The 27,500-nt window shown below is 38.9% G+C and overlaps 21 non-coding genes and 1 pseudogene across 21 annotated transcripts; all 22 read right to left on the reverse strand.

Annotated features, from left to right (window-relative positions):
- Nucleotides 1-318: 318 nt before the first annotated feature.
- LOC113102744 (uncharacterized) lies at nt 319-436 on the reverse strand (annotated as a pseudogene).
- A 1,046-nt stretch (nt 437-1,482) lies between these two features.
- On the reverse strand, nt 1,483-1,600 carry LOC113102735 (5S ribosomal RNA). The gene has a single exon (XR_003291119.1). It is a non-coding gene; the product is annotated as a 5S ribosomal RNA (ribosomal RNA).
- A 1,203-nt stretch (nt 1,601-2,803) lies between these two features.
- LOC113102740 (5S ribosomal RNA) lies at nt 2,804-2,921 on the reverse strand. The gene has a single exon (XR_003291124.1). It is a non-coding gene; the product is annotated as a 5S ribosomal RNA (ribosomal RNA).
- A 504-nt stretch (nt 2,922-3,425) lies between these two features.
- LOC113102713 (5S ribosomal RNA) lies at nt 3,426-3,544 on the reverse strand. Its single transcript, XR_003291098.1, has one exon. It is a non-coding gene; the product is annotated as a 5S ribosomal RNA (ribosomal RNA).
- A 1,071-nt stretch (nt 3,545-4,615) lies between these two features.
- LOC113102714 (5S ribosomal RNA) lies at nt 4,616-4,734 on the reverse strand. Its single transcript, XR_003291099.1, has one exon. It is a non-coding gene; the product is annotated as a 5S ribosomal RNA (ribosomal RNA).
- A 1,190-nt stretch (nt 4,735-5,924) lies between these two features.
- LOC113102715 (5S ribosomal RNA) lies at nt 5,925-6,043 on the reverse strand. The gene has a single exon (XR_003291100.1). It is a non-coding gene; the product is annotated as a 5S ribosomal RNA (ribosomal RNA).
- A 1,056-nt stretch (nt 6,044-7,099) lies between these two features.
- On the reverse strand, nt 7,100-7,218 carry LOC113102716 (5S ribosomal RNA). The gene has a single exon (XR_003291101.1). It is a non-coding gene; the product is annotated as a 5S ribosomal RNA (ribosomal RNA).
- A 1,628-nt stretch (nt 7,219-8,846) lies between these two features.
- On the reverse strand, nt 8,847-8,965 carry LOC113102742 (5S ribosomal RNA). The gene has a single exon (XR_003291126.1). It is a non-coding gene; the product is annotated as a 5S ribosomal RNA (ribosomal RNA).
- Nucleotides 8,966-10,155: 1,190 nt separating this feature from the next.
- On the reverse strand, nt 10,156-10,274 carry LOC113102717 (5S ribosomal RNA). The gene has a single exon (XR_003291102.1). It is a non-coding gene; the product is annotated as a 5S ribosomal RNA (ribosomal RNA).
- A 502-nt stretch (nt 10,275-10,776) lies between these two features.
- LOC113102718 (5S ribosomal RNA) lies at nt 10,777-10,895 on the reverse strand. The gene has a single exon (XR_003291103.1). It is a non-coding gene; the product is annotated as a 5S ribosomal RNA (ribosomal RNA).
- Nucleotides 10,896-11,964: 1,069 nt separating this feature from the next.
- LOC113102719 (5S ribosomal RNA) lies at nt 11,965-12,083 on the reverse strand. Its single transcript, XR_003291104.1, has one exon. It is a non-coding gene; the product is annotated as a 5S ribosomal RNA (ribosomal RNA).
- A 1,189-nt stretch (nt 12,084-13,272) lies between these two features.
- On the reverse strand, nt 13,273-13,391 carry LOC113102721 (5S ribosomal RNA). The gene has a single exon (XR_003291106.1). It is a non-coding gene; the product is annotated as a 5S ribosomal RNA (ribosomal RNA).
- A 1,193-nt stretch (nt 13,392-14,584) lies between these two features.
- Nucleotides 14,585-14,703, reverse strand: LOC113102737 (5S ribosomal RNA). The gene has a single exon (XR_003291121.1). It is a non-coding gene; the product is annotated as a 5S ribosomal RNA (ribosomal RNA).
- Nucleotides 14,704-15,886: 1,183 nt separating this feature from the next.
- LOC113102722 (5S ribosomal RNA) lies at nt 15,887-16,005 on the reverse strand. The gene has a single exon (XR_003291107.1). It is a non-coding gene; the product is annotated as a 5S ribosomal RNA (ribosomal RNA).
- A 1,183-nt stretch (nt 16,006-17,188) lies between these two features.
- On the reverse strand, nt 17,189-17,307 carry LOC113102723 (5S ribosomal RNA). The gene has a single exon (XR_003291108.1). It is a non-coding gene; the product is annotated as a 5S ribosomal RNA (ribosomal RNA).
- A 1,058-nt stretch (nt 17,308-18,365) lies between these two features.
- Nucleotides 18,366-18,484, reverse strand: LOC113102724 (5S ribosomal RNA). Its single transcript, XR_003291109.1, has one exon. It is a non-coding gene; the product is annotated as a 5S ribosomal RNA (ribosomal RNA).
- Nucleotides 18,485-20,101: 1,617 nt separating this feature from the next.
- Nucleotides 20,102-20,220, reverse strand: LOC113102725 (5S ribosomal RNA). Its single transcript, XR_003291110.1, has one exon. It is a non-coding gene; the product is annotated as a 5S ribosomal RNA (ribosomal RNA).
- Nucleotides 20,221-21,273: 1,053 nt separating this feature from the next.
- LOC113102726 (5S ribosomal RNA) lies at nt 21,274-21,392 on the reverse strand. Its single transcript, XR_003291111.1, has one exon. It is a non-coding gene; the product is annotated as a 5S ribosomal RNA (ribosomal RNA).
- A 1,062-nt stretch (nt 21,393-22,454) lies between these two features.
- On the reverse strand, nt 22,455-22,573 carry LOC113102728 (5S ribosomal RNA). Its single transcript, XR_003291112.1, has one exon. It is a non-coding gene; the product is annotated as a 5S ribosomal RNA (ribosomal RNA).
- A 1,464-nt stretch (nt 22,574-24,037) lies between these two features.
- LOC113102729 (5S ribosomal RNA) lies at nt 24,038-24,156 on the reverse strand. The gene has a single exon (XR_003291113.1). It is a non-coding gene; the product is annotated as a 5S ribosomal RNA (ribosomal RNA).
- Nucleotides 24,157-25,225: 1,069 nt separating this feature from the next.
- On the reverse strand, nt 25,226-25,344 carry LOC113102741 (5S ribosomal RNA). The gene has a single exon (XR_003291125.1). It is a non-coding gene; the product is annotated as a 5S ribosomal RNA (ribosomal RNA).
- Nucleotides 25,345-26,396: 1,052 nt separating this feature from the next.
- Nucleotides 26,397-26,515, reverse strand: LOC113102710 (5S ribosomal RNA). The gene has a single exon (XR_003291095.1). It is a non-coding gene; the product is annotated as a 5S ribosomal RNA (ribosomal RNA).
- Between the last annotated feature and the right edge of the window lie 985 nt (nt 26,516-27,500).

The raw sequence follows: 27,500 nt of genomic DNA on the forward strand, positions 1-27,500 counted from the left end.
TCTTTTTTTTGCAAGATTATTATATAATTCATGGAAAATATCCAAAAAGTTTAAAGCACCTGGTATTCCCAGGCAGTCTCCCATCCATGTACTAACAAGGCCCAACCTGCTAATATTCAGAGATCGGCCATTGACTTTTTTTTTTTTGCAAGATTAATATTATTCATGAAAAATATCCACAAAGTTTTAAAGCACCTGGTATTCCAGGCAGTCTCCCATCCATGTACTAACAAGGCCCAAACCTGCTAATATGCAGAGATCGGCCATTGACTCTATGTTTTGGCAAAATTGTTCTAACTAAGTGAAAAATATCCAAAAAGTTTACAGCACCTGGTATTCCCAGGCGGTCTCCCATCCAAGTACTAACCAGGCCCAAACCTGCTTAGCTTCCGAGATCAGACGAATCTGGCATAGCCAGGTTGGTACGGCCGTAAGCGAAAGACTGCTCCGAAGAGAGGGCTATTTAAAGTTCAGCCAATCTACTGGCCAGTACATTATATAAGTAGGAAAGAAAACCCAAAAGCTTAAAACGCCTGGTATCCTAGGCGGTCTCTCATCCAAGTACTAACCAGACCTAAACCTGCTAAGATTCAGAGATCTGGCATTGACTCTTTTTTTTTTTTTTGCAAAGATTATTATATAATTCGTGAAAAATATCCAAAAAGTTTAAAGCACCTGGTATTCCCAGGCAGTCTCCCATCCATCTACTAACAAGGCCCAAACCTGCTAATATTCAGAGATCGGCCATTGACTCTTTTTTTTTGCAAGATTAATATTAATTCATGAAAAAATATCCACAAAGTTTAAAGCACCTGGTATTCCCAGGCAGTCTCCCATCCATGTACTAACAAGGCCCAAACCTGCTAATATTCAGAGATCGGCCATTGACTCTTTTTTTTTGCAAGATTATTATATAATTCATGAAAAATATCCACAAGTTTAAAGCACCTGGTATTCCCAGGCAGTCTCCCATCCATGTACTAACAAGGCCCAAACCTGCTAATATTCAGAGATCGGCCATTGACTCTTTTTTTTGCAAGATTATTATATAATTCAATGAAAATATCCAAAAGTTTAAAGCACCTGGTATTCCCAGGCAGTCTCCCATCCATGTACTAAACAGGCCTAAACCTGCTAATATTCAGAGATCGGGCATTGACTTTTTTTTTTTTGCAAGATTATTATATAATCATCGTGAAAAATATCCAAAAAGTTTAAAGCACCTGGTATTCCCAGGCAGTCTCCCATCCATGTACTAACAAGGCCCAAACCTGCTAATATTCAGAGATCGGCATTGACTCTTTTTTTTGCAAGATTATTATATAATTCGTGAAAAATATCCACAAAGTTTAAAGCACCTGGTATTCCCAGGCAGTCTCCCATCCATGTACTAACAAGGCCCAAACCTGCTAATATGCAGAGATCGGCCATTGACTCTATGTTTTGGCAAAATTGTTCTATACTAAGTGAAAAATTCCAAAAAGTTTACAGCACCTGGTATTCCCAGGCGGTCTCCCATCCAAGTACTAACCAGGCCCAAACCTGCTTAGCTTCCGAGATCAGACGAGATCGGCATAGCCAGGTTGGTATGGCCGTAAGCGAAGACTGCTCCGAAGAGAGGGCTATTTAAAGTTCAGCCAATCTACTGGCCAGTACATTTTATAAGTAGGAAAGAAAACCCAAAAGCTTAAAACGCCTGGTATTCCTAGGCGGTCTCTCATCCAAGTACTAACCAGACCTAAACCTGCTAAGATTCAGAGATCTGGCATTGACTCTTTTTTTTTTTTTTTTTTTTTGTTTGCAAGATTATTATATAATTCGTGAAAAATATCCAAAAAGTTTAAAGCACCTGGTATTCCCAGGCAGTCTCCCATCCATGTACTAACAAGGCCCAAACCTGCTAATATTCAGAGATCGGCCATTGACTCTTTTTTTTTGCAAGATTATTATATAATTCATGAAAAATATCCACAAAGTTTAAAGCACCTGGTATTCCCAGGCGAGTCTCCCATCCATGTACGTAACCAGGCCGCCCAAACCTTCTAATATTCAGAGATCGGACCATGTTTTGCCAAAAATTGTTCTTATACTAAGTGGAAAATTTTCCAAAAAAGCTTAGCAGCATCCATGGTATTTCCGGAGACGTCAACTCCCAATCCAACGAACTAACCAGACCTAAACCTGGTAATATGCAGAGATCTTGCATTGACTCTTTTTTTTGCAAGATTATTCATATAATTCGTGAAAAATATCCATGAAGTTTAAAGCACCTGGTATTCCCAGGCAGTCTCCCATCCATGTACTAACAAGGCCCAAACCTGCTAATATTCAGAGATCGGCCATTGACTCTTTTTTTTGGCAAGATTATTATATAATTTATGAAAATATCCACAAAGTTTAAAGCACCTGGTATTCCCAGGCAGTCTCCCATCCATGTACTAACAAGGCCCAAACCTGCTAATATTCAGAGATCGGCTATTGACTCTTTTTTTTGCAAGATTATTATATAATTCATGAAAAATATCCAAAAAGTTTAAAGCACCTGGTATTCCCAGGCAGTCTCCCATCCATCTACTAACAAGGCCCAAACCTGCTAATATTCAGAGACCGGCCATTGACTCTTTTTTTTTGCAAGATTAATATATAATTCATGAAAAATATCCACAAAGTTTAAAGCACCTGGTATTCCCAGGCAGTCTCCCATCCATGTACTAACAAGGCCCAAACCTGCTAATATTCAGAGATCGGCCATTGACTCTATGTTTGGCAAAATTGTTCTACACTAAGTGAAAAATTTCCAAAAAGTTTACAGCACCTGGTATTCCCAGGCGGTCTCCCATCCAAGTACTAACCAGGCCCAACCTGCTTAGCTTCCGAGATCAGACGAGATCTGGCATAGCCAGGTTGGTATGGCCGTAAGCGAAGACTGCTCCGAAGAGAGGGCTATTTAAAGTTCAGCCAATCCTACTGGCCAGTACATTATATAAGTAGGAAAGAAAACCCAAAAGCTTAAAACGCCTGGTATTCCTAGGCAGTCTCTCATCCAAGTACTAACCAGACCTAAACCTGCTAAGATTCAGAGATCTGGCATTGACTCTTTTTTTTTTTTTTTGCAAGATTATTATATAATTCGTGAAAAATATCCAAAAGTTTAAAGCACCTGGTATTCCCAGGCAGTCTCCCATCCATCTACTAACAAGGCCCAAACCTGCTAATATTCAGAGACCGGCCATTGACTCTTTTTTTTTTTTGCAAGATTAATATATAATTCATGAAAAATATCCACAAAGTTTAAAGCACCTGGTATTCCCAGGCAGTCTCCCATCCATGTACTAACAAGGCCCAAACCTGCTAATATTCAGAGATCGGCCATTGACTCTATGTTTTGGCAAAATTGTTCTACACTAAGTGAAAAATTTCCAAAAAGTTTACAGCACCTGGTATTCCCAGGCGGTCTCCCATCCAAGTACTAACCAGGCCCAAACCTGCTTAGCTTCCGAGATCAGACGAGATCTGGCATAGCCAGGTTGGTACGGCCGTAAGCGAAGACTGCTCCGAAGAGAGGGCTATTTAAAGTTCAGCCAATCTACTGGCCAGTATATTTTATAAGTAGGAAAGAAAACCCAAAAGCTTAAAACGCCTGGTATTCCTAGGCGGTCTCTCATCCAAGTACTAACCAGACCTAAACCTGCTAAGATTCAGAGATCTGGCATTGACTCTTTTTTTTTTTTTTTTGTTTTTTTTTTTGCAAGATTATTATATAATTCGTGAAAAATATCCAAAAAGTTTAAAGCACCTGGTATTCCCAGGCAGTCTCCCATCCATCTACTAACAAGGCCCAAACCTGCTAATATTCAGAGATCGGCCATTGACTCTTTTTTTTTTTTGCAAGATTAATATATAATTAATGAAAAACTATCCACAAAGTTTAAAGCACCTGGTATTCCCAGGCAGTCTCCCATCCATGTACTAACAAGGCCCAAACCTGCTAATATTCAGAGATCGGCCATTGACTCTTTTTTTTTTTGCAAGATTAATATATAATTCATGAAAAATATCCACAAAGTTTAAAGCACCTGGTATTCCCAGGCAGTCTCCCATCCATGTACTAACAAGGCCCAAACCTGCTAATATTCAGAGATCGGCCATTGACTCTTTTTTTTGCAAGATTATTATATAATTCATGAAAAATATCCAAAAAGTTTAAAGCACCTGGTATTCCCAGGCAGTCTCCAATCCATGTACTAACAAGGCCCAAACCTCCTAATATTCAGAGATCGGCCATTGACTATTTTTTTTTTTTGCAAGATTATTATATAATTCATGAAAAATATCCACAAAGTTTAAAGCACCTGGTATTCCCAGGCAGTCTCCCATCCATGTACTAACAAGGCCCAAACCTGCTAATATGCAGAGATCTTGCATTGACTCTTTTTTTTTGCAAGATTATTTATATAATCGTGAAAAATATCCATGAAGTTTAAAGCACCTGGTATTCCCAGGCAGTCTCCCATCCATGTACTAACAAGGCCCCAAACCTGCTAATATGCAGAGATCGGCCATTGACTCTATGTTTTGGCAAAATTGTTCTACACTAAGTGAAAAATTTCCAAAAAGTTTACAGCACCTGGTATTCCCAGGCGGTCTCCCATCCAAGTACTAACCAGGCCCAAACCTGCTTAGCTTCCGAGATCAGACGAGATCTGGCATAGCCAGGTTGGTACGGCCGTAAGCGAAGACTGCTCCGAAGAGAGGGCTATTTAAAGTTCAGCCAATCTACTGGCCAGTACATTTTATAAGTAGGAAAGAAAACCCAAAAGCTTAAAACGCCTGGTATTCCTTGGCGGTCTCTCATCCAAGTACTAACCAGACCTAAACCTGCTAAGGTTCAGAGATCTGGCATTGACTCTTTTTTTTTTTTGTTTTTTTTTGTTTGCAAGATTATTATATAATTCGTGAAAAATATCCAAAAAGTTTAAAGCACCTGGTATTCCCAGGCAGTCTCCCATCCATGTACTAACAAGGCCCAAACCTGCTAATATTCAGAGATCGGCCATTGACTCTTTTTTTTTGCAAGATTATTATATAATTCATGAAAAATATCCACAAAGTTTAAAGCACCTGGTATTCCCAGGCAGTCTCCCATCCATGTACTAACCAGGCCCAAACCTGCTAATATTCAGAGATCGGCCATGTTTTGGCAAAATTGTTTTATACTAAGTGAAAATTTTCCAAAAAGCTTACAGCACCTGGTATTTCGAGACGGTCTCCCATCCAAGAACTAACCAGACCTAAACCTGCTAATATGCAGAGATCTTGCATTGACTCTTTTTTTTTGCAAGATTATTTATATAATTCGTGAAAAATATCCATGAAGTTTAAAGCACCTGGTATTCCCAGGCAGTCTCCCATCCATGTACTAACAAGGCCCAAACCTGCTAATATTCAGAGATCGGCCATTGACTCTTTTTTTTTGCAAGATTATTATATAATTTATGAAAAATATCCACAAAGTTTAAAGCACCTGGTATTCCCAGGCAGTCTCCCATCCATGTACTAACAAGGCCCAAACCTGCTAATATTCAGAGATCGGCTATTGACTCTTTTTTTTGCAAGATTATTATATAATTCATGAAAAATATCCAAAAAGTTTAAAGCACCTGGTATTCCCAGGCAGTCTCCCATCCATCTACTAACAAGGCCCAAACCTGCTAATATTCAGAGACCGGCCATTGACTCTTTTTTTTTTTGCAAGATTAATATATAATTCATGAAAAATATCCACAAAGTTTAAAGCACCTGGTATTCCCAGGCAGTCTCCCATCCATGTACTAACAAGGCCCAAACCTGCTAATATTCAGAGATCGGCCATTGACTCTATGTTTTGGCAAAATTGTTCTACACTAAGTGAAAAATTTCCAAAAAGTTTACAGCACCTGGTATTCCCAGGCGGTCTCCCATCCAAGTACTAACCAGGCCCAAACCTGCTTAGCTTCCGAGATCAGACGAGATCTGGCATAGCCAGGTTGGTACGGCCGTAAGCGAAGACTGCTCCGAAGAGAGGGCTATTTAAAGTTCAGCCAATCTACTGGCCAGTATATTTTATAAGTAGGAAAGAAAACCCAAAAGCTTAAAACGCCTGGTATTCCTAGGCGGTCTCTCATCCAAGTACTAACCAGACCTAAACCTGCTAAGATTCAGAGATCTGGCATTGACTCTTTTTTTTTTTTTTTTGCAAGATTATTATATAATTCGTGAAAAATATCCAAAAAGTTTAAAGCACCTGGTATTCCCAGGCAGTCTCCCATCCATCTACTAACAAGGCCCAAACCTGCTAATATTCAGAGATCGGCCATTGACTCTTTTTTTTTTTGCAAGATTAATATATAATTAATGAAAAATATCCACAAAGTTTAAAGCACCTGGTATTCCCAGGCAGTCTCCCATCCATGTACTAACAAGGCCCAAACCTGCTAATATTCAGAGATCGGCCATTGACTCTTTTTTTTTTTTGCAAGATTAATATATAATTCATGAAAAATATCCACAAAGTTTAAAGCACCTGGTATTCCCAGGCAGTCTCCCATCCATGTACTAACAAGGCCCAAACCTGCTAATATTCAGAGATCGGCCATTGACTCTTTTTTTTGCAAGATTATTATATAATTCATGAAAAATATCCAAAAAGTTTAAAGCACCTGGTATTCCCAGGCAGTCTCCAATCCATGTACTAACAAGGCCCAAACCTCCTAATATTCAGAGATCGGCCATTGACTCTTTTTTTTTTGCAAGATTATTATATAATTCATGAAAAATATCCACAAAGTTTAAAGCACCTGGTATTCCCAGGCAGTCTCCCATCCATGTACTAACAAGGCCCAAACCTGCTAATATGCAGAGATCTTGCATTGACTCTTTTTTTTTGCAAGATTATTTATATAATTCGTGAAAAATATCCATGAAGTTTAAAGCACCTGGTATTCCCAGGCAGTCTCCCATCCATGTACTAACAAGGCCCAAACCTGCTAATATGCAGAGATCGGCCATTGACTCTATGTTTTGGCAAAATTGTTCTACACTAAGTGAAAAATTTCCAAAAAGTTTACAGCACCTGGTATTCCCAGGCGGTCTCCCATCCAAGTACTAACCAGGCCCAAACCTGCTTAGCTTCCGAGATCAGACGAGATCTGGCATAGCCAGGTTGGTACGGCCGTAAGCGAAGACTGCTCCGAAGAGAGGGCTATTTAAAGTTCAGCCAATCTACTGGCCAGTACATTTTATAAGTAGGAAAGAAAACCCAAAAGCTTAAAACGCCTGGTATTCCTAGGCGGTCTCTCATCCAAGTACTAACCAGACCTAAACCTGCTAAGATTCAGAGATCTGGCATTGACTCTTTTTTTTTTTGTTTTTTTTTTGTTTGCAAGATTATTATATAATTCGTGAAAAATATCCAAAAAGTTTAAAGCACCTGGTATTCCCAGGCAGTCTCCCATCCATCTACTAACAAGGCCCAAACCTGCTAATATTCAGAGATCGGCCATTGACTCTTTTTTTTTGCAAGATTATTATATAATTTATGAAAAATATCCAAAAAGTTTAAAGCACCTGGTATTCCCAGGCAGTCTCCCATCCATGTACTAACAAGGCCCAAACCTGCTAATATTCAGAGATCGGCCATTGACTCTTTTTTTTTTGCAAGATTATTATATAATTTATGAAAAATATCCACAAAGTTTAAAGCACCTGGTATTCCCAGGCAGTCTCCCATCCATGTGCTAACCAGGCCCAAACCTGCTAACATTCAGAGAACGGCCATGTTTTGGCAAAATTGTTCTATACTAAGTGAAAATTTTCCAAAAAGCTTACAGCACCTGGTATTTCAAGGCGGTCTCCCATCCAAGTACTAACCAGACCTAAACCTGCTAAGATTCAGAGATCTGGCATTGACTCTTTTTTTTTTTTTTTTTTTTTTTTTTTTTTGCAAGATTATTATATAATTCGTGAAAAATATCCAAAAAGTTTAAAGCACCTGGTATTCCCAGGCAGTCTCCCATCCATCTACTAACAAGGCCCAAACCTGCTAATATTCAGAGATCGGCCATTGACTCTTTTTTTTTTTGCAAGATTAATATATAATTAATGAAAAACTATCCACAAAGTTTAAAGCACCTGGTATTCCCAGGCAGTCTCCCATCCATGTACTAACAAGGCCCAAACCTGCTAATATTCAGAGATCGGCCATTGACTCATTTTTTTTTTGCAAGATTAAAATATAATTCATGAAAAATATCCACAAAGTTTAAAGCACCTGGTATTCCCAGGCAGTCTCCCATCCATGTACTAACAAGGCCCAAACCTGCTAATATTCAGAGATCGGCCATTGACTCTTTTTTTTGCAAGATTATTATATAATTCATGAAAAATATCCAAAAAGTTTAAAGCACCTGGTATTCCCAGGCAGTCTCCAATCCATGTACTAACAAGGCCCAAACCTCCTAATATTCAGAGATCGGCCATTGACTCTTTTTTTTTTTTGCAAGATTATTATATAATTCATGAAAAATATCCACAAAGTTTAAAGCACCTGGTATTCCCAGGCAGTCTCCCATCCATGTACTAACAAGGCCCAAACCTGCTAATATGCAGAGATCTTGCATTGACTCTTTTTTTTGCAAGATTATTTATATAATTCGTGAAAAATATCCATGAAGTTTAAAGCACCTGGTATTCCCAGGCAGTCTCCCATCCATGTACTAACAAGGCCCAAACCTGCTAATATGCAGAGATCGGCCATTGACTCTATGTTTTGGCAAAATTGTTCTACACTAAGTGAAAAATTTCCAAAAAGTTTACAGCACCTGGTATTGCCAGGCGGTCTCCCATCCAAGTACTAACCAGGCCCAAACCTGCTTAGCTTCCGAGATCAGACGAGATCTGGCATAGCCAGGTTGGTACGGCCGTAAGCGAAGACTGCTCCGAAGAGAGGGCTATTTAAAGTTCAGCCAATCTACTGGCCAGTACATTTTATAAGTAGGAAAGAAAACCCAAAAGCTTAAAACGCCTGGTATTCCTAGGCGGTCTCTCATCCAAGTACTAACCAGACTTAAACCTGCTAAGATTCAGAGATCTGGCATTGACTCTTTTTTTTTTTTGTTTTTTTTTTGTTTGCAAGATTATTATATAATTCGTGAAAAATATCCAAAAAGTTTAAAGCACCTGGTATTCCCAGGCAGTCTCCCATCCATGTACTAACAAGGCCCAAACCTGCTAATATTCAGAGATCGGCCATTGACTCTTTTTTTTTGCAAGATTATTATATAATTCATGAAAAATATCCACAAAGTTTAAAGCACCTGGTATTCCCAGGCAGTCTCCCATCCATGTACTAACCAGGCCCAAACCTGCTAATATTCAGAGATCGGCCATGTTTTGGCAAAATTGTTCTATACTAAGTGAAAATTTTCCAAAAAGCTTACAGCACCTGGTATTTCGAGACGGTCTCCCATCCAAGAACTAACCAGACCTAAACCTGCTAATATGCAGAGATCTTGCATTGACTCTTTTTTTTTGCAAGATTATTCATATAATTCGTGAAAAATATCCATGAAGTTTAAAGCACCTGGTATTCCCAGGCAGTCTCCCATCCATGTACTAACAAGGCCCAAACCTGCTAATATTCAGAGATCGGCCATTGACTCTTTTTTTTTGCAAGATTATTATATAATTTATGAAAAATATCCACAAAGTTTAAAGCACCTGGTATTCCCAGGCAGTCTCCCATCCATGTACTAACAAGGCCCAAACCTGCTAATATTCAGAGATCGGCTATTGACTCTTTTTTTTGCAAGATTATTATATAATTCATGAAAAATATCCAAAAAGTTTAAAGCACCTGGTATTCCCAGGCAGTCTCCCATCCATCTACTAACAAGGCCCAAACCTGCTAATATTCAGAGACCGGCCATTGACTCTTTTTTTTTTGCAAGATTAATATATAATTCATGAAAAATATCCACAAAGTTTAAAGCACCTGGTATTCCCAGGCAGTCTCCCATCCATGTACTAACAAGGCCCAAACCTGCTAATATTCAGAGATCGGCCATTGACTCTATGTTTTGGCAAAATTGTTCTACACTAAGTGAAAAATTTCCAAAAAGTTTACAGCACCTGGTATTCCCAGGCGGTCTCCCATCCAAGTACTAACCAGGCCCAAACCTGCTTAGCTTCCGAGATCAGACGAGATCTGGCATAGCCAGGTTGGTACGGCCGTAAGCGAAGACTGCTCCGAAGAGAGGGCTATTTAAAGTTCAGCCAATCTACTGGCCAGTACATTATATAAGTAGGAAAGAAAACCCAAAAGCTTAAAACGCCTGGTATTCCTAGGCAGTCTCTCATCCAAGTACTAACCAGACCTAAACCTGCTAAGATTCAGAGATCTGGCATTGACTCTTTTTTTTTTTTTTGCAAGATTATTATATAATTCGTGAAAAATATCCAAAAAGTTTAAAGCACCTGGTATTCCCAGGCAGTCTCCCATCCATCTACTAACAAGGCCCAAACCTGCTAATATTCAGAGACCGGCCATTGACTCTTTTTTTTTTTGCAAGATTAATATATAATTCATGAAAAATATCCACAAAGTTTAAAGCACCTGGTATTCCCAGGCAGTCTCCCATCCATGTACTAACAAGGCCCAAACCTGCTAATATTCAGAGATCGGCCATTGACTCTATGTTTTGGCAAAATTGTTCTACACTAAGTGAAAAATTTCCAAAAAGTTTACAGCACCTGGTATTCCCAGGCGGTCTCCCATCCAAGTACTAACCAGGCCCAAACCTGCTTAGCTTCCGAGATCAGACGAGATCTGGCATAGCCAGGTTGGTACGGCCGTAAGCGAAGACTGCTCCGAAGAGAGGGCTATTTAAAGTTCAGCCAATCTACTGGCCAGTATATTTTATAAGTAGGAAAGAAAACCCAAAAGCTTAAAACGCCTGGTATTCCTAGGCGGTCTCTCATCCAAGTACTAACCAGACCTAAACCTGCTAAGATTCAGAGATCTGGCATTGACTCTTTTTTTTTTTTTTTTGTTTTTTTTTTTGCAAGATTATTATATAATTCGTGAAAAATATCCAAAAAGTTTAAAGCACCTGGTATTCCCAGGCAGTCTCCCATCCATCTACTAACAAGGCCCAAACCTGCTAATATTCAGAGATCGGCCATTGACTCTTTTTTTTTTTGCAAGATTAATATATAATTAATGAAAAACTATCCACAAAGTTTAAAGCACCTGGTATTCCCAGGCAGTCTCCCATCCATGTACTAACAAGGCCCAAACCTGCTAATATTCAGAGATCGGCCATTGACTCTTTTTTTTTTTGCAAGATTAATATATAATTCATGAAAAATATCCACAAAGTTTAAAGCACCTGGTATTCCCAGGCAGTCTCCCATCCATGTACTAACAAGGCCCAAACCTGCTAATATTCAGAGATCGGCCATTGACTCTTTTTTTTGCAAGATTATTATATAATTCATGAAAAATATCCAAAAAGTTTAAAGCACCTGGTATTCCCAGGCAGTCTCCAATCCATGTACTAACAAGGCCCAAACCTCCTAATATTCAGAGATCGGCCATTGACTATTTTTTTTTTTGCAAGATTATTATATAATTCATGAAAAATATCCACAAAGTTTAAAGCACCTGGTATTCCCAGGCAGTCTCCCATCCATGTACTAACAAGGCCCAAACCTGCTAATATGCAGAGATCTTGCATTGACTCTTTTTTTTTGCAAGATTATTTATATAATTCGTGAAAAATATCCATGAAGTTTAAAGCACCTGGTATTCCCAGGCAGTCTCCCATCCATGTACTAACAAGGCCCAAACCTGCTAATATGCAGAGATCGGCCATTGACTCTATGTTTTGGCAAAATTGTTCTACACTAAGTGAAAAATTTCCAAAAAGTTTACAGCACCTGGTATTCCCAGGCGGTCTCCCATCCAAGTACTAACCAGGCCCAAACCTGCTTAGCTTCCGAGATCAGACGAGATCTGGCATAGCCAGGTTGGTACGGCCGTAAGCGGAGACTGCTCCGAAGAGAGGGCTATTTAAAGTTCAGCCAATCTACTGGCCAGTACATTTTATAAGTAGGAAAGAAAACCCAAAAGCTTAAAACGCCTGGTATTCCTTGGCGGTCTCTCATCCAAGTACTAACCAGACCTAAACCTGCTAAGATTCAGAGATCTGGCATTGACTCTTTTTTTTTTTTGTTTTTTTTTTGTTTGCAAGATTATTATATAATTCGTGAAAAATATCCAAAAAGTTTAAAGCACCTGGTATTCCCAGGCAGTCTCCCATCCATGTACTAACAAGGCCCAAACCTGCTAATATTCAGAGATCGGCCATTGACTCTTTTTTTTTGCAAGATTATTATATAATTCATGAAAAATATCCACAAAGTTTAAAGCACCTGGTATTCCCAGGCAGTCTCCCATCCATGTACTAACCAGGCCCAAACCTGCTAATATTCAGAGATCGGCCATGTTTTGGCAAAATTGTTCTATACTAAGTGAAAATTTTCCAAAAAGCTTACAGCACCTGGTATTTCGAGACGGTCTCCCATCCAAGAACTAACCAGACCTAAACCTGCTAATATGCAGAGATCTTGCATTGACTCTTTTTTTTTGCAAGATTATTTATATAATTCGTGAAAAATATCCATGAAGTTTAAAGCACCTGGTATTCCCAGGCAGTCTCCCATCCATGTACTAACAAGGCCCAAACCTGCTAATATTCAGAGATCGGCCATTGACTCTTTTTTTTTGCAAGATTATTATATAATTTATGAAAAATATCCACAAAGTTTAAAGCACCTGGTATTCCCAGGCAGTCTCCCATCCATGTACTAACAAGGCCCAAACCTGCTAATATTCAGAGATCGGCTATTGACTCTTTTTTTTGCAAGATTATTATATAATTCATGAAAAATATCCAAAAAGTTTAAAGCACCTGGTATTCCCAGGCAGTCTCCCATCCATCTACTAACAAGGCCCAAACCTGCTAATATGCAGAGATCTTGCATTGACTCTTTTTTTTGCAAGATTATTTATATAATTCGTGAAAAATATCCATGAAGTTTAAAGCACCTGGTATTCCCAGGCAGTCTCCCATCCATGTACTAACAAGGCCCAAACCTGCTAATATGCAGAGATCGGCCATTGACTCTATGTTTTGGCAAAATTGTTCTACACTAAGTGAAAAATTTCCAAAAAGTTTACAGCACCTGGTATTCCCAGGCGGTCTCCCATCCAAGTACTAACCAGGCCCAAACCTGCTTAGCTTCCGAGATCAGACGAGATCTGGCATAGCCAGGTTGGTACGGCCGTAAGCGAAGACTGCTCCGAAGAGAGGGCTATTTAAAGTTCAGCCAATCTACTGGCCAGTACATTTTATAAGTAGGAAAGAAAACCCAAAAGCTTAAAACGCCTGGTATTCCTAGGCGGTCTCTCATCCAAGTACTAACCAGACCTAAACCTGCTAAGATTCAGAGATCTGGCATTGACTCTTTTTTTTTTTTTGTTTTTTTTTTTGTTTGCAAGATTATTATATAATTCGTGAAAAATATCCAAAAAGTTTAAAGCACCTGGTATTCCCAGGCAGTCTCCCATCCATGTACTAACAAGGCCCAAACCTGCTAATATTCAGAGATCGGCCATTGACTCTTTTTTTTTGCAAGATTATTATATAATTCATGAAAAATATCCACAAAGTTTAAAGCACCTGGTATTCCCAGGCAGTCTCCCATCCATGTACTAACCAGGCCCAAACCTGCTAATATTCAGAGATCGGCCATGTTTTGGCAAAATTGTTCTATACTAAGTGAAAATTTTCCAAAAAGCTTACAGCACCTGGTATTTCGAGACGGTCTCCCATCCAAGAACTAACCAGACCTAAACCTGCTAATATGCAGAGATCTTGCATTGACTCTTTTTTTTTGCAAGATTATTTATATAATTCGTGAAAAATATCCATGAAGTTTAAAGCACCTGGTATTCCCAGGCAGTCTCCCATCCATGTACTAACAAGGCCCAAACCTGCTAATATTCAGAGATCGGCCATTGACTCTTTTTTTTTGCAAGATTATTATATAATTTATGAAAAATATCCACAAAGTTTAAAGCACCTGGTATTCCCAGGCAGTCTCCCATCCATGTACTAACAAGGCCCAAACCTGCTAATATTCAGAGATCGGCTATTGACTCTTTTTTTTGCAAGATTATTATATAATTCATGAAAAATATCCAAAAAGTTTAAAGCACCTGGTATTCCCAGGCAGTCTCCCATCCATCTACTAACAAGGCCCAAACCTGCTAATATTCAGAGACCGGCCATTGACTCTTTTTTTTTTTGCAAGATTAATATATAATTCATGAAAAATATCCACAAAGTTTAAAGCACCTGGTATTCCCAGGCAGTCTCCCATCCATGTACTAACAAGGCCCAAACCTGCTAATATTCAGAGATCGGCCATTGACTCTATGTTTTGGCAAAATTGTTCTACACTAAGTGAAAAATTTCCAAAAAGTTTACAGCACCTGGTATTCCCAGGCGGTCTCCCATCCAAGTACTAACCAGGCCCAAACCTGCTTAGCTTCCGAGATCAGACGAGATCTGGCATAGCCAGGTTGGTACAGCCGTAAGCGAAGACTGCTCCGAAGAGAGGGCTATTTAAAGTTCAGCCAATCTACTGGCCAGTATATTTTATAAGTAGGAAAGAAAACCCAAAAGCTTAAAACGCCTGGTATTCCTAGGCGGTCTCTCATCCAAGTACTAACCAGACCTAAACCTGCTAAGATTCAGAGATCTGGCATTGACTCTTTTTTTTTTTTTTTTTTTGCAAGATTATTATATAATTCGTGAAAAATATCCAAAAAGTTTAAAGCACCTGGTATTCCCAGGCAGTCTCCCATCCATGTACTAACAAGGCCCAAACCTGCTAATATTCAGAGATCGGCCATTGACTCTTTTTTTTTGCAAGATTATTATATAATTCATGAAAAATATCCACAAAGTTTAAAGCACCTGGTATTCCCAGGCAGTCTCCCATCCATGTACTAACCAGGCCCAAACCTGCTAATATTCAGAGATCGGCCATGTTTTGGCAAAATTGTTCTATACTAAGTGAAAATTTTCCAAAAAGCTTACAGCACCTGGTATTTCGAGACGGTCTCCCATCCAAGAACTAACCAGACCTAAACCTGCTAATATGCAGAGATCTTGCATTGACTCTTTTTTTTTGCAAGATTATTTATATAATTCGTGAAAAATATCCATGAAGTTTAAAGCACCTGGTATTCCCAGGCAGTCTCCCATCCATGTACTAACAAGGCCCAAACCTGCTAATATTCAGAGATCGGCCATTGACTCTTTTTTTTTGCAAGATTATTATATAATTTATGAAAAATATCCACAAAGTTTAAAGCACCTGGTATTCCCAGGCAGTCTCCCATCCATGTACTAACAAGGCCCAAACCTGCTAATATTCAGAGATCGGCTATTGACTCTTTTTTTTGCAAGATTATTATATAATTCATGAAAAATATCCAAAAAGTTTAAAGCACCTGGTATTCCCAGGCAGTCTCCCATCCATCTACTAACAAGGCCCAAACCTGCTAATATTCAGAGACCGGCCATTGACTCTTTTTTTTTTTGCAAGATTAATATATAATTCATGAAAAATATCCACAAAGTTTAAAGCACCTGGTATTCCCAGGCAGTCTCCCATCCATGTACTAACAAGGCCCAAACCTGCTAATATTCAGAGATCGGCCATTGACTCTATGTTTTGGCAAAATTGTTCTACACTAAGTGAAAAATTTCCAAAAAGTTTACAGCACCTGGTATTCCCAGGCGGTCTCCCATCCAAGTACTAACCAGGCCCAAACCTGCTTAGCTTCCGAGATCAGACGAGATCTGGCATAGCCAGGTTGGTACGGCCGTAAGCGAAGACTGCTCCGAAGAGAGGGCTATTTAAAGTTCAGCCAATCTACTGGCCAGTATATTTTATAAGTAGGAAAGAAAACCCAAAAGCTTAAAACGCCTGGTATTCCTAGGCGGTCTCTCATCCAAGTACTAACCAGACCTAAACCTGCTAAGATTCAGAGATCTGGCATTGACTCTTTTTTTTTTTTTTTTTTTGCAAGATTATTATATAATTCGTGAAAAATATCCAAAAAGTTTAAAGCACCTGGTATTCCCAGGCAGTCTCCCATCCATGTACTAACAAGGCCCAAACCTGCTAATATTCAGAGATCGGCCATTGACTCTTTTTTTTTGCAAGATTATTATATAATTCATGAAAAATATCCACAAAGTTTAAAGCACCTGGTATTCCCAGGCAGTCTCCCATCCATGTACTAACCAGGCCCAAACCTGCTAATATTCAGAGATCGGCCATGTTTTGGCAAAATTGTTCTATACTAAGTGAAAATTTTCCAAAAAGCTTACAGCACCTGGTATTTCGAGACGGTCTCCCATCCAAGAACTAACCAGACCTAAACCTGCTAATATGCAGAGATCTTGCATTGACTCTTTTTTTTTGCAAGATTATTTATATAATTCGTGAAAAATATCCATGAAGTTTAAAGCACCTGGTATTCCCAGGCAGTCTCCCATCCATGTACTAACAAGGCCCAAACCTGCTAATATTCAGAGATCGGCCATTGACTCTTTTTTTTTGCAAGATTATTATATAATTTATGAAAAATATCCACAAAGTTTAAAGCACCTGGTATTCCCAGGCAGTCTCCCATCCATGTACTAACAAGGCCCAAACCTGCTAATATTCAGAGATCGGCTATTGACTCTTTTTTTTGCAAGATTATTATATAATTCATGAAAAATATCCAAAAAGTTTAAAGCACCTGGTATTCCCAGGCAGTCTCCCATCCATCTACTAACAAGGCCCAAACCTGCTAATATTCAGAGACCGGCCATTGACTCTTTTTTTTTTTGCAAGATTAATATATAATTCATGAAAAATATCCACAAAGTTTAAAGCACCTGGTATTCCCAGGCAGTCTCCCATCCATGTACTAACAAGGCCCAAACCTGCTAATATTCAGAGATCGGCCATTGACTCTATGTTTTGGCAAAATTGTTCTACACTAAGTGAAAAATTTCCAAAAAGTTTACAGCACCTGGTATTCCCAGGCGGTCTCCCATCCAAGTACTAACCAGGCCCAAACCTGCTTAGCTTCCGAGATCAGACGAGATCTGGCATAGCCAGGTTGGTACGGCCGTAAGCGAAGACTGCTCCGAAGAGAGGGCTATTTAAAGTTCAGCCAATCTACTGGCCAGTATATTTTATAAGTAGGAAAGAAAACCCAAAAGCTTAAAACGCCTGGTATTCCTAGGCGGTCTCTCATCCAAGTACTAACCAGACCTAAACCTGCTAAGATTCAGAGATCTGGCATTGACTCTTTTTTTTTTTTTTTTTGCAAGATTATTATATAATTCGTGAAAAATATCCAAAAAGTTTAAAGCACCTGGTATTCCCAGGCAGTCTCCCATCCATCTACTAACAAGGCCCAAACCTGCTAATATTCAGAGATCGGCCATTGACTCTTTTTTTTTTTGCAAGATTAATATATAATTAATGAAAAATATCCACAAAGTTTAAAGCACCTGGTATTCCCAGGCAGTCTCCCATCCATGTACTAACAAGGCCCAAACCTGCTAATATTCAGAGATCGGCCATTGACTCTTTTTTTTTTTTGCAAGATTAATATATAATTCATGAAAAATATCCACAAAGTTTAAAGCACCTGGTATTCCCAGGCAGTCTCCCATCCATGTACTAACAAGGCCCAAACCTGCTAATATTCAGAGATCGGCCATTGACTCTTTTTTTTGCAAGATTATTATATAATTCATGAAAAATATCCAAAAAGTTTAAAGCACCTGGTATTCCCAGGCAGTCTCCAATCCATGTACTAACAAGGCCCAAACCTCCTAATATTCAGAGATCGGCCATTGACTCTTTTTTTTTTTGCAAGATTATTATATAATTCATGAAAAATATCCACAAAGTTTAAAGCACCTGGTATTCCCAGGCAGTCTCCCATCCATGTACTAACAAGGCCCAAACCTGCTAATATGCAGAGATCTTGCATTGACTCTTTTTTTTTGCAAGATTATTTATATAATTCGTGAAAAATATCCATGAAGTTTAAAGCACCTGGTATTCCCAGGCAGTCTCCCATCCATGTACTAACAAGGCCCAAACCTGCTAATATGCAGAGATCGGCCATTGACTCTATGTTTTGGCAAAATTGTTCTACACTAAGTGAAAAATTTCCAAAAAGTTTACAGCACCTGGTATTCCCAGGCGGTCTCCCATCCAAGTACTAACCAGGCCCAAACCTGCTTAGCTTCCGAGATCAGACGAGATCTGGCATAGCCAGGTTGGTACGGCCGTAAGCGAAGACTGCTCCGAAGAGAGGGCTATTTAAAGTTCAGCCAATCTACTGGCCAGTACATTTTATAAGTAGGAAAGAAAACCCAAAAGCTTAAAACGCCTGGTATTCCTAGGCGGTCTCTCATCCAAGTACTAACCAGACCTAAACCTGCTAAGATTCAGAGATCTGGCATTGACTCTTTTTTTTTTTTGTTTTTTTTTTGTTTGCAAGATTATTATATAATTCGTGAAAAATATCCAAAAAGTTTAAAGCACCTGGTATTCCCAGGCAGTCTCCCATCCATCTACTAACAAGGCCCAAACCTGCTAATATTCAGAGATCGGCCATTGACTCTTTTTTTTTTGCAAGATTATTATATAATTTATGAAAAATATCCAAAAAGTTTAAAGCACCTGGTATTCCCAGGCAGTCTCCCATCCATGTACTAACAAGGCCCAAACCTGCTAATATTCAGAGATCGGCCATTGACTCTTTTTTTTTTGCAAGATTATTATATAATTTATGAAAAATATCCACAAAGTTTAAAGCACCTGGTATTCCCAGGCAGTCTCCCATCCATGTGCTAACCAGGCCCAAACCTGCTAACATTCAGAGAACGGCCATGTTTTGGCAAAATTGTTCTATACTAAGTGAAAATTTTCCAAAAAGCTTACAGCACCTGGTATTTCAAGGCGGTCTCCCATCCAAGTACTAACCAGACCTAAACCTGCTAAGATTCAGAGATCTGGCATTGACTCTTTTTTTTTTTTTTTTTTTTTTTTTTTTTGCAAGATTATTATATAATTCGTGAAAAATATCCAAAAAGTTTAAAGCACCTGGTATTCCCAGGCAGTCTCCCATCCATCTACTAACAAGGCCCAAACCTGCTAATATTCAGAGATCGGCCATTGACTCTTTTTTTTTTTGCAAGATTAATATATAATTAATGAAAAACTATCCACAAAGTTTAAAGCACCTGGTATTCCCAGGCAGTCTCCCATCCATGTACTAACAAGGCCCAAACCTGCTAATATTCAGAGATCGGCCATTGACTCATTTTTTTTTTGCAAGATTAAAATATAATTCATGAAAAATATCCACAAAGTTTAAAGCACCTGGTATTCCCAGGCAGTCTCCCATCCATGTACTAACAAGGCCCAAACCTGCTAATATTCAGAGATCGGCCATTGACTCTTTTTTTGCAAGATTATTATATAATTCATGAAAAATATCCACAAAGTTTAAAGCACCTGGTATTCCCAGGCAGTCTCCCATCCATGTACTAACCAGGCCCAAACCTGCTAATATTCAGAGATCGGCCATGTTTTGGCAAAATTGTTCTATACTAAGTGAAAATTTTCCAAAAAGCTTACAGCACCTGGTATTTCGAGACAGTCTCCCATCCAAGAACTAACCAGACCTAAACCTGCTAATATGCAGAGATCTTGCATTGACTCTTTTTTTTTGCAAGATTATTTATATAATTCGTGAAAAATATCCATGAAGTTTAAAGCACCTGGTATTCCCAGGCAGTCTCCCATCCATGTACTAACAAGGCCCAAACCTGCTAATATGCAGAGATCGGCCATTGACTCTATGTTTTGGCAAAATTGTTCTACACTAAGTGAAAAATTTCCAAAAAGTTTACAGCACCTGGTATTCCCAGGCGGTCTCCCATCCAAGTACTAACCAGGCCCAAACCTGCTTAGCTTCCGAGATCAGACGAGATCTGGCATAGCCAGGTTGGTACGGCCGTAAGCGAAGACTGCTCCGAAGAGAGGGCTATTTAAAGTTCAGCCAATCTACTGGCCAGTACATTTTATAAGTAGGAAAGAAAACCCAAAAGCTTAAAACGCCTGGTATTCCTAGGCGGTCTCTCATCCAAGTACTAACCAGACTTAAACCTGCTAAGATTCAGAGATCTGGCATTGACTCTTTTTTTTTTTGTTTTTTTTTTGTTTGCAAGATTATTATATAATTCGTGAAAAATATCCAAAAAGTTTAAAGCACCTGGTATTCCCAGGCAGTCTCCCATCCATGTACTAACAAGGCCCAAACCTGCTAATATTCAGAGATCGGCCATGTTTTGGCAAAATTGTTCTATACTAAGTGAAAATTTTCCAAAAAGCTTACAGCACCTGGTATTTCGAGACGGTCTCCCATCCAAGAACTAACCAGACCTAAACCTGCTAATATGCAGAGATCTTGCATTGACTCTTTTTTTTTGCAAGATTATTCATATAATTCGTGAAAAATATCCATGAAGTTTAAAGCACCTGGTATTCCCAGGCAGTCTCCCATCCATGTACTAACAAGGCCCAAACCTGCTAATATTCAGAGATCGGCCATTGACTCTTTTTTTTTGCAAGATTATTATATAATTTATGAAAAATATCCACAAAGTTTAAAGCACCTGGTATTCCCAGGCAGTCTCCCATCCATGTACTAACAAGGCCCAAACCTGCTAATATTCAGAGATCGGCTATTGACTCTTTTTTTTGCAAGATTATTATATAATTCATGAAAAATATCCAAAAAGTTTAAAGCACCTGGTATTCCCAGGCAGTCTCCCATCCATCTACTAACAAGGCCCAAACCTGCTAATATTCAGAGACCGGCCATTGACTCTTTTTTTTTTTGCAAGATTAATATATAATTCATGAAAAATATCCACAAAGTTTAAAGCACCTGGTATTCCCAGGCAGTCTCCCATCCATGTACTAACAAGGCCCAAACCTGCTAATATTCAGAGATCGGCCATTGACTCTATGTTTTGGCAAAATTGTTCTACACTAAGTGAAAAATTTCCAAAAAGTTTACAGCACCTGGTATTCCCAGGCGGTCTCCCATCCAAGTACTAACCAGGCCCAAACCTGCTTAGCTTCCGAGATCAGACGAGATCTGGCATAGCCAGGTTGGTACGGCCGTAAGCGAAGACTGCTCCGAAGAGAGGGCTATTTAAAGTTCAGCCAATCTACTGGCCAGTATATTTTATAAGTAGGAAAGAAAACCCAAAAGCTTAAAACGCCTGGTATTCCTAGGCGGTCTCTCATCCAAGTACTAACCAGACCTAAACCTGCTAAGATTCAGAGATCTGGCATTGACTCTTTTTTTTTTTTTTTTTTTTTGCAAGATTATTATATAATTCGTGAAAAATATCCAAAAAGTTTAAAGCACCTGGTATTCCCAGGCAGTCTCCCATCCATCTACTAACAAGGCCCAAACCTGCTAATATTCAGATATCGGCCATTGACTCTTTTTTTTTTTGCAAGATTAATATATAATTAATGAAAAATATCCACAAAGTTTAAAGCACCTGGTATTCCCAGGCAGTCTCCCATCCATGTACTAACAAGGCCCAAACCTGCTAATATTCAGAGATCGGCCATTGACTCTTTTTTTTTTTTGCAAGATTAATATATAATTCATGAAAAATATCCACAAAGTTTAAAGCACCTGGTATTCCCAGGCAGTCTCCCATCCATGTACTAACAAGGCCCAAACCTGCTAATATTCAGAGATCGGCCATTGACTCTTTTTTTTGCAAGATTATTATATAATTCATGAAAAATATCCAAAAAGTTTAAAGCACCTGGTATTCCCAGGCAGTCTCCAATCCATGTACTAACAAGGCCCAAACCTCCTAATATTCAGAGATCGGCCATTGACTCTTTTTTTTTTTGCAAGATTATTATATAATTCATGAAAAATATCCACAAAGTTTAAAGCACCTGGTATTCCCAGGCAGTCTCCCATCCATGTACTAACAAGGCCCAAACCTGCTAATATGCAGAGATCTTGCATTGACTCTTTTTTTTTGCAAGATTATTTATATAATTCGTGAAAAATATCCATGAAGTTTAAAGCACCTGGTATTCCCAGGCAGTCTCCCATCCATGTACTAACAAGGCCCAAACCTGCTAATATGCAGAGATCGGCCATTGACTCTATGTTTTGGCAAAATTGTTCTACACTAAGTGAAAAATTTCCAAAAAGTTTACAGCACCTGGTATTCCCAGGCGGTCTCCCATCCAAGTACTAACCAGGCCCAAACCTGCTTAGCTTCCGAGATCAGACGAGATCTGGCATAGCCAGGTTGGTACGGCCGTAAGCGAAGACTGCTCCGAAGAGAGGGCTATTTAAAGTTCAGCCAATCTACTGGCCAGTACATTTTATAAGTAGGAAAGAAAACCCAAAAGCTTAAAACGCCTGGTATTCCTAGGCGGTCTCTCATCCAAGTACTAACCAGACCTAAACCTGCTAAGATTCAGAGATCTGGCATTGACTCTTTTTTTTTTTTGTTTTTTTTTTGTTTGCAAGATTATTATATAATTCGTGAAAAATATCCAAAAAGTTTAAAGCACCTGGTATTCCCAGGCAGTCTCCCATCCATCTACTAACAAGGCCCAAACCTGCTAATATTCAGAGATCGGCCATTGACTCTTTTTTTTTGCAAGATTATTATATAATTTATGAAAAATATCCAAAAAGTTTAAAGCACCTGGTATTCCCAGGCAGTCTCCCATCCATGTACTAACAAGGCCCAAACCTGCTAATATTCAGAGATCGGCCATTGACTCTTTTTTTTTGCAAGATTATTATATAATTTATGAAAAATATCCACAAAGTTTAAAGCACCTGGTATTCCCAGGCAGTCTCCCATCCATGTGCTAACCAGGCCCAAACCTGCTAACATTCAGAGAACGGCCATGTTTTGGCAAAATTGTTCTATACTAAGTGAAAATTTTCCAAAAAGCTTACAGCACCTGGTATTTCAAGGCGGTCTCCCATCCAAGTACTAACCAGACCTAAACCTGCTAATATGCAGAGATCTGGCATTGACTCTTTTTTTTTTGCAAGATTATTATATAATTCGTGAAAAATATCCAAAAAGTTTAAAGCACCTGGTATTCCCAGGCAGTCTCCCATCCATGTACTAACAAGGCCCAAACCTGCTAATATTCAGAGATCGGCTATTGACTCTTTTTTTTGCAAGATTATTATATAATTTGTGAAAAATATCCAAAAAGTTTAAAGCACCTGATATTCCCAGGCAGTCTCCCATCCATGTACTAACAAGGCACAAACCTGCTAATATTCAGAGATCGGCCATTGACTCTTTTTTTTTGCAAGATTATTATATAATTTATGAAAAATATCCACAAAGTTTAAAGCACCTGGTATTCCCAGGCAGTCTCCCATCCATGTACTAACAAGGCCCAAACCTGCTAATATTCAGAGATCGGCTATTGACTCTTTTTTTTGCAAGATTATTATATAATTCATGAAAAATATCCAAAAAGTTTAAAGCACCTGGTATTCCCAGGCAGTCTCCCATCCATCTACTAACAAGGCCCAAACCTGCTAATATTCAGAGACCGGCCATTGACTCTTTTTTTTTTGCAAGATTAATATATAATTCATGAAAAATATCCACAAAGTTTAAAGCACCTGGTATTCCCAGGCAGTCTCCCATCCATGTACTAACAAGGCCCAAACCTGCTAATATTCAGAGATCGGCCATTGACTCTATGTTTTGGCAAAATTGTTCTACACTAAGTGAAAAATTTTCCAAAAAGTTTACAGCACCTGGTATTCCCAGGCGGTCTCCCATCCAAGTACTAACCAGGCCCAAACCTGCTTAGCTTCCGAGATCAGACGAGATCTGGCATAGCCAGGTTGGTACGGCCGTAAGCGAAGACTGCTCCGAAGAGAGGGCTATTTAAAGTTCAGCCAATCTACTGGCCAGTATATTTTATAAGTAGGAAAGAAAACCCAAAAGCTTAAAACGCCTGGTATTCCTAGGCGGTCTCTCATCCAAGTACTAACCAGACCTAAACCTGCTAAGATTCAGAGATCTGGCATTGACTCTTTTTTTTTTTTTTTTTTTTTTTTTTTTTGCAAGATTATTATATAATTCTTGAAAAATATCCAAAAAGTTTAAAGCACCTGGTATTCCCAGGCAGTCTCCCATCCATCTACTAACAAGGCCCAAACCTGCTAATATTCAGAGATCGGCCATTGACTCTTTTTTTTTTTTGCAAGATTAATATATAATTAATGAAAAATATCCACAAAGTTTAAAGCACCTGGTATTCCCAGGCAGTCTCCCATCCATGTACTAACAAGGCCCAAACCTGCTAATATTCAGAGATCGGCCATTGACTCTTTTTTTTTTTGCAAGATTAATATATAATTCATGAAAAATCCACAAAGTTTAAAGCACCTGGTATTCCCAGGCAGTCTCCCATCCATGTACTAACAAGGCCCAAACCTGCTAATATTCAGAGATCGGCCATTGACTCTTTTTTTTGCAAGATTATTATATAATTCATGAAAAATATCCAAAAAGTTTAAAGCACCTGGTATTCCCAGGCAGTCTCCAATCCATGTACTAACAAGGCCCAAACCTCCTAATATTCAGAGATCGGCCATTGACTCTTTTTTTTTTTTGCAAGATTATTATATAATTCATGAAAAATATCCACAAAGTTTAAAGCACCTGGTATTCCCAGGCAGTCTCCCATCCATGTACTAACAAGGCCCAAACCTGCTAATATGCAGAGATCTTGCATTGACTCTTTTTTTTTGCAAGATTATTTATATAATTCGTGAAAAATATCCATGAAGTTTAAAGCACCTGGTATTCCCAGGCAGTCTCCCATCCATGTACTAACAAGGCCCAAACCTGCTAATATGCAGAGATCGGCCATTGACTCTATGTTTTGGCAAAATTGTTCTACACTAAGTGAAAAATTTCCAAAAAGTTTACAGCACCTGGTATTCCCAGGCGGTCTCCAATCCAAGTACTAACCAGGCCCAAACCTGCTTAGCTTCCGAGATCAGACGAGATCTGGCATAGCCAGGTTGGTACGGCCGTAAGCGAAGACTGCTCCGAAGAGAGGGCTATTTAAAGTTCAGCCAATCTACTGGCCAGTACATTTTATAAGTAGGAAAGAAAACCCAAAAGCTTAAAACGCCTGGTATTCCTAGGCGGTCTCTCATCCAAGTACTAACCAGACCTAAACCTGCTAAGATTCAGAGATCTGGCATTGACTCTTTTTTTTTTTTTTTTTTTTTTTGTTTGCAAGATTATTATATAATTCGTGAAAAATATCCAAAAAGTTTAAAGCACCTGGTATTCCCAGGCAGTCTCCCATCCATCTACTAACAAGGCCCAAACCTGCTAATATTCAGAGATCGGCCATTGACTCTTTTTTTTTGCAAGATTATTATATAATTTATGAAAAATATCCAAAAAGTTTAAAGCACCTGGTATTCCCAGGCAGTCTCCCATCCATGTACTAACAAGGCCCAAACCTGCTAATATTCAGAGATCGGCCATTGACTCTTTTTTTTTGCAAGATTATTATATAATTTATGAAAAATATCCACAAAGTTTAAAGCACCTGGTATTCCCAGGCAGTCTCCCATCCATGTGCTAACCAGGCCCAAACCTGCTAACATTCAGAGAACGGCCATGTTTTGGCAAAATTGTTCTATACTAAGTGAAAATTTTCCAAAAAGCTTACAGCACCTGGTATTTCAAGGCGGTCTCCCATCCAAGTACTAACCAGACCTAAACCTGCTAATATGCAGAGATCTGGCATTGACTCTTTTTTTTTTGCAAGATTATTATATAATTCGTGAAAAATATCCAAAAAGTTTAAAGCACCTGGTATTCCCAGGCAGTCTCCCATCCATGTACTAACAAGGCCCAAACCTGCTAATATTCAGAGATCGGCTATTGACTCTTTTTTTTGCAAGATTATTATATAATTTGTGAAAAATATCCAAAAAGTTTAAAGCACCTGATATTCCCAGGCAGTCTCCCATCCATGTACTAACAAGGCACAAACCTGCTAATATGCAGAGATCGGCCATTGACTCTATGTTTTGGCAAAATTGTTCTATACTAAGTGAAAAATATCCAAATAGCTTACAGCACCTGGTATTCCCAGGCGGTCTCCCATCCAAGTACTAACCAGGCCCAAACCTGCTTAGCTTCCGAGATCAGACGAGATAAGGCATAGCCAGGTTGGTATGGCCGTAAGCGAAGACTGCTCCGAAGAGAGGGCTATTTAAAGTTCAGCCAGTCTACTGGCCAGTACATTATATAAGTAGGAAAGAAAACCCAAAAGCTTAAAACGCCTGGTATTCCTAGGCGGTCTCTCATCCAAGTACTAACCAGACCTAAACCTGCTAAGATTCAGAGATCTGGCATTGACTCTTTTTTTTTTTTTTTTTTTTTTTGCAAGATTATTATATAATTCGTGAAAAATATCCAAAAAGTTTAAAGCACCTGGTATTCCCAGGCAGTCTCCCATCCATGTACTAACAAGGCCCAAACCTGCTAATATTCAGAGATCGGCCATTGACTCTTTTTTTTTGCAAGATTATTATATAATTCATGAAAAATATCCACAAAGTTTAAAGCACCTGGTATTCCCAGGCAGTCTCCCATCCATGTACTAACCAGGCCCAAACCTGCTAATATTCAGAGATCGGCCATGTTTTGGCAAAATTGTTCTATACTAAGTGAAAATTTTCCAAAAAGCTTACAGCACCTGGTATTTCGAGACGGTCTCCCATCCAAGAACTAACCAGACCTAAACCTGCTAATATGCAGAGATCTTGCATTGACTCTTTTTTTTTGCAAGATTATTTATATAATTCGTGAAAAATATCCATGAAGTTTAAAGCACCTGGTATTCCCAGGCAGTCTCCCATCCATGTACTAACAAGGCCCAAACCTGCTAATATTCAGAGATCGGCCATTGACTCTTTTTTTTTGCAAGATTATTATATAATTTATGAAAAATATCCACAAAGTTTAAAGCACCTGGTATTCCCAGGCAGTCTCCCATCCATGTACTAACAAGGCCCAAACCTGCTAATATTCAGAGATCGGCTATTGACTCTTTTTTTTGCAAGATTATTATATAATTCATGAAAAATATCCAAAAAGTTTAAAGCACCTGGTATTCCCAGGCAGTCTCCCATCCATGTACTAACAAGGCCCAAACCTGCTAATATTCAG

The sequence above is a fragment of the Carassius auratus genome, unplaced genomic scaffold, assembly GCF_003368295.1.
Source record: "Carassius auratus strain Wakin unplaced genomic scaffold, ASM336829v1 scaf_tig00217748, whole genome shotgun sequence".
NCBI lineage: Eukaryota > Metazoa > Chordata > Actinopteri > Cypriniformes > Cyprinidae > Carassius > Carassius auratus.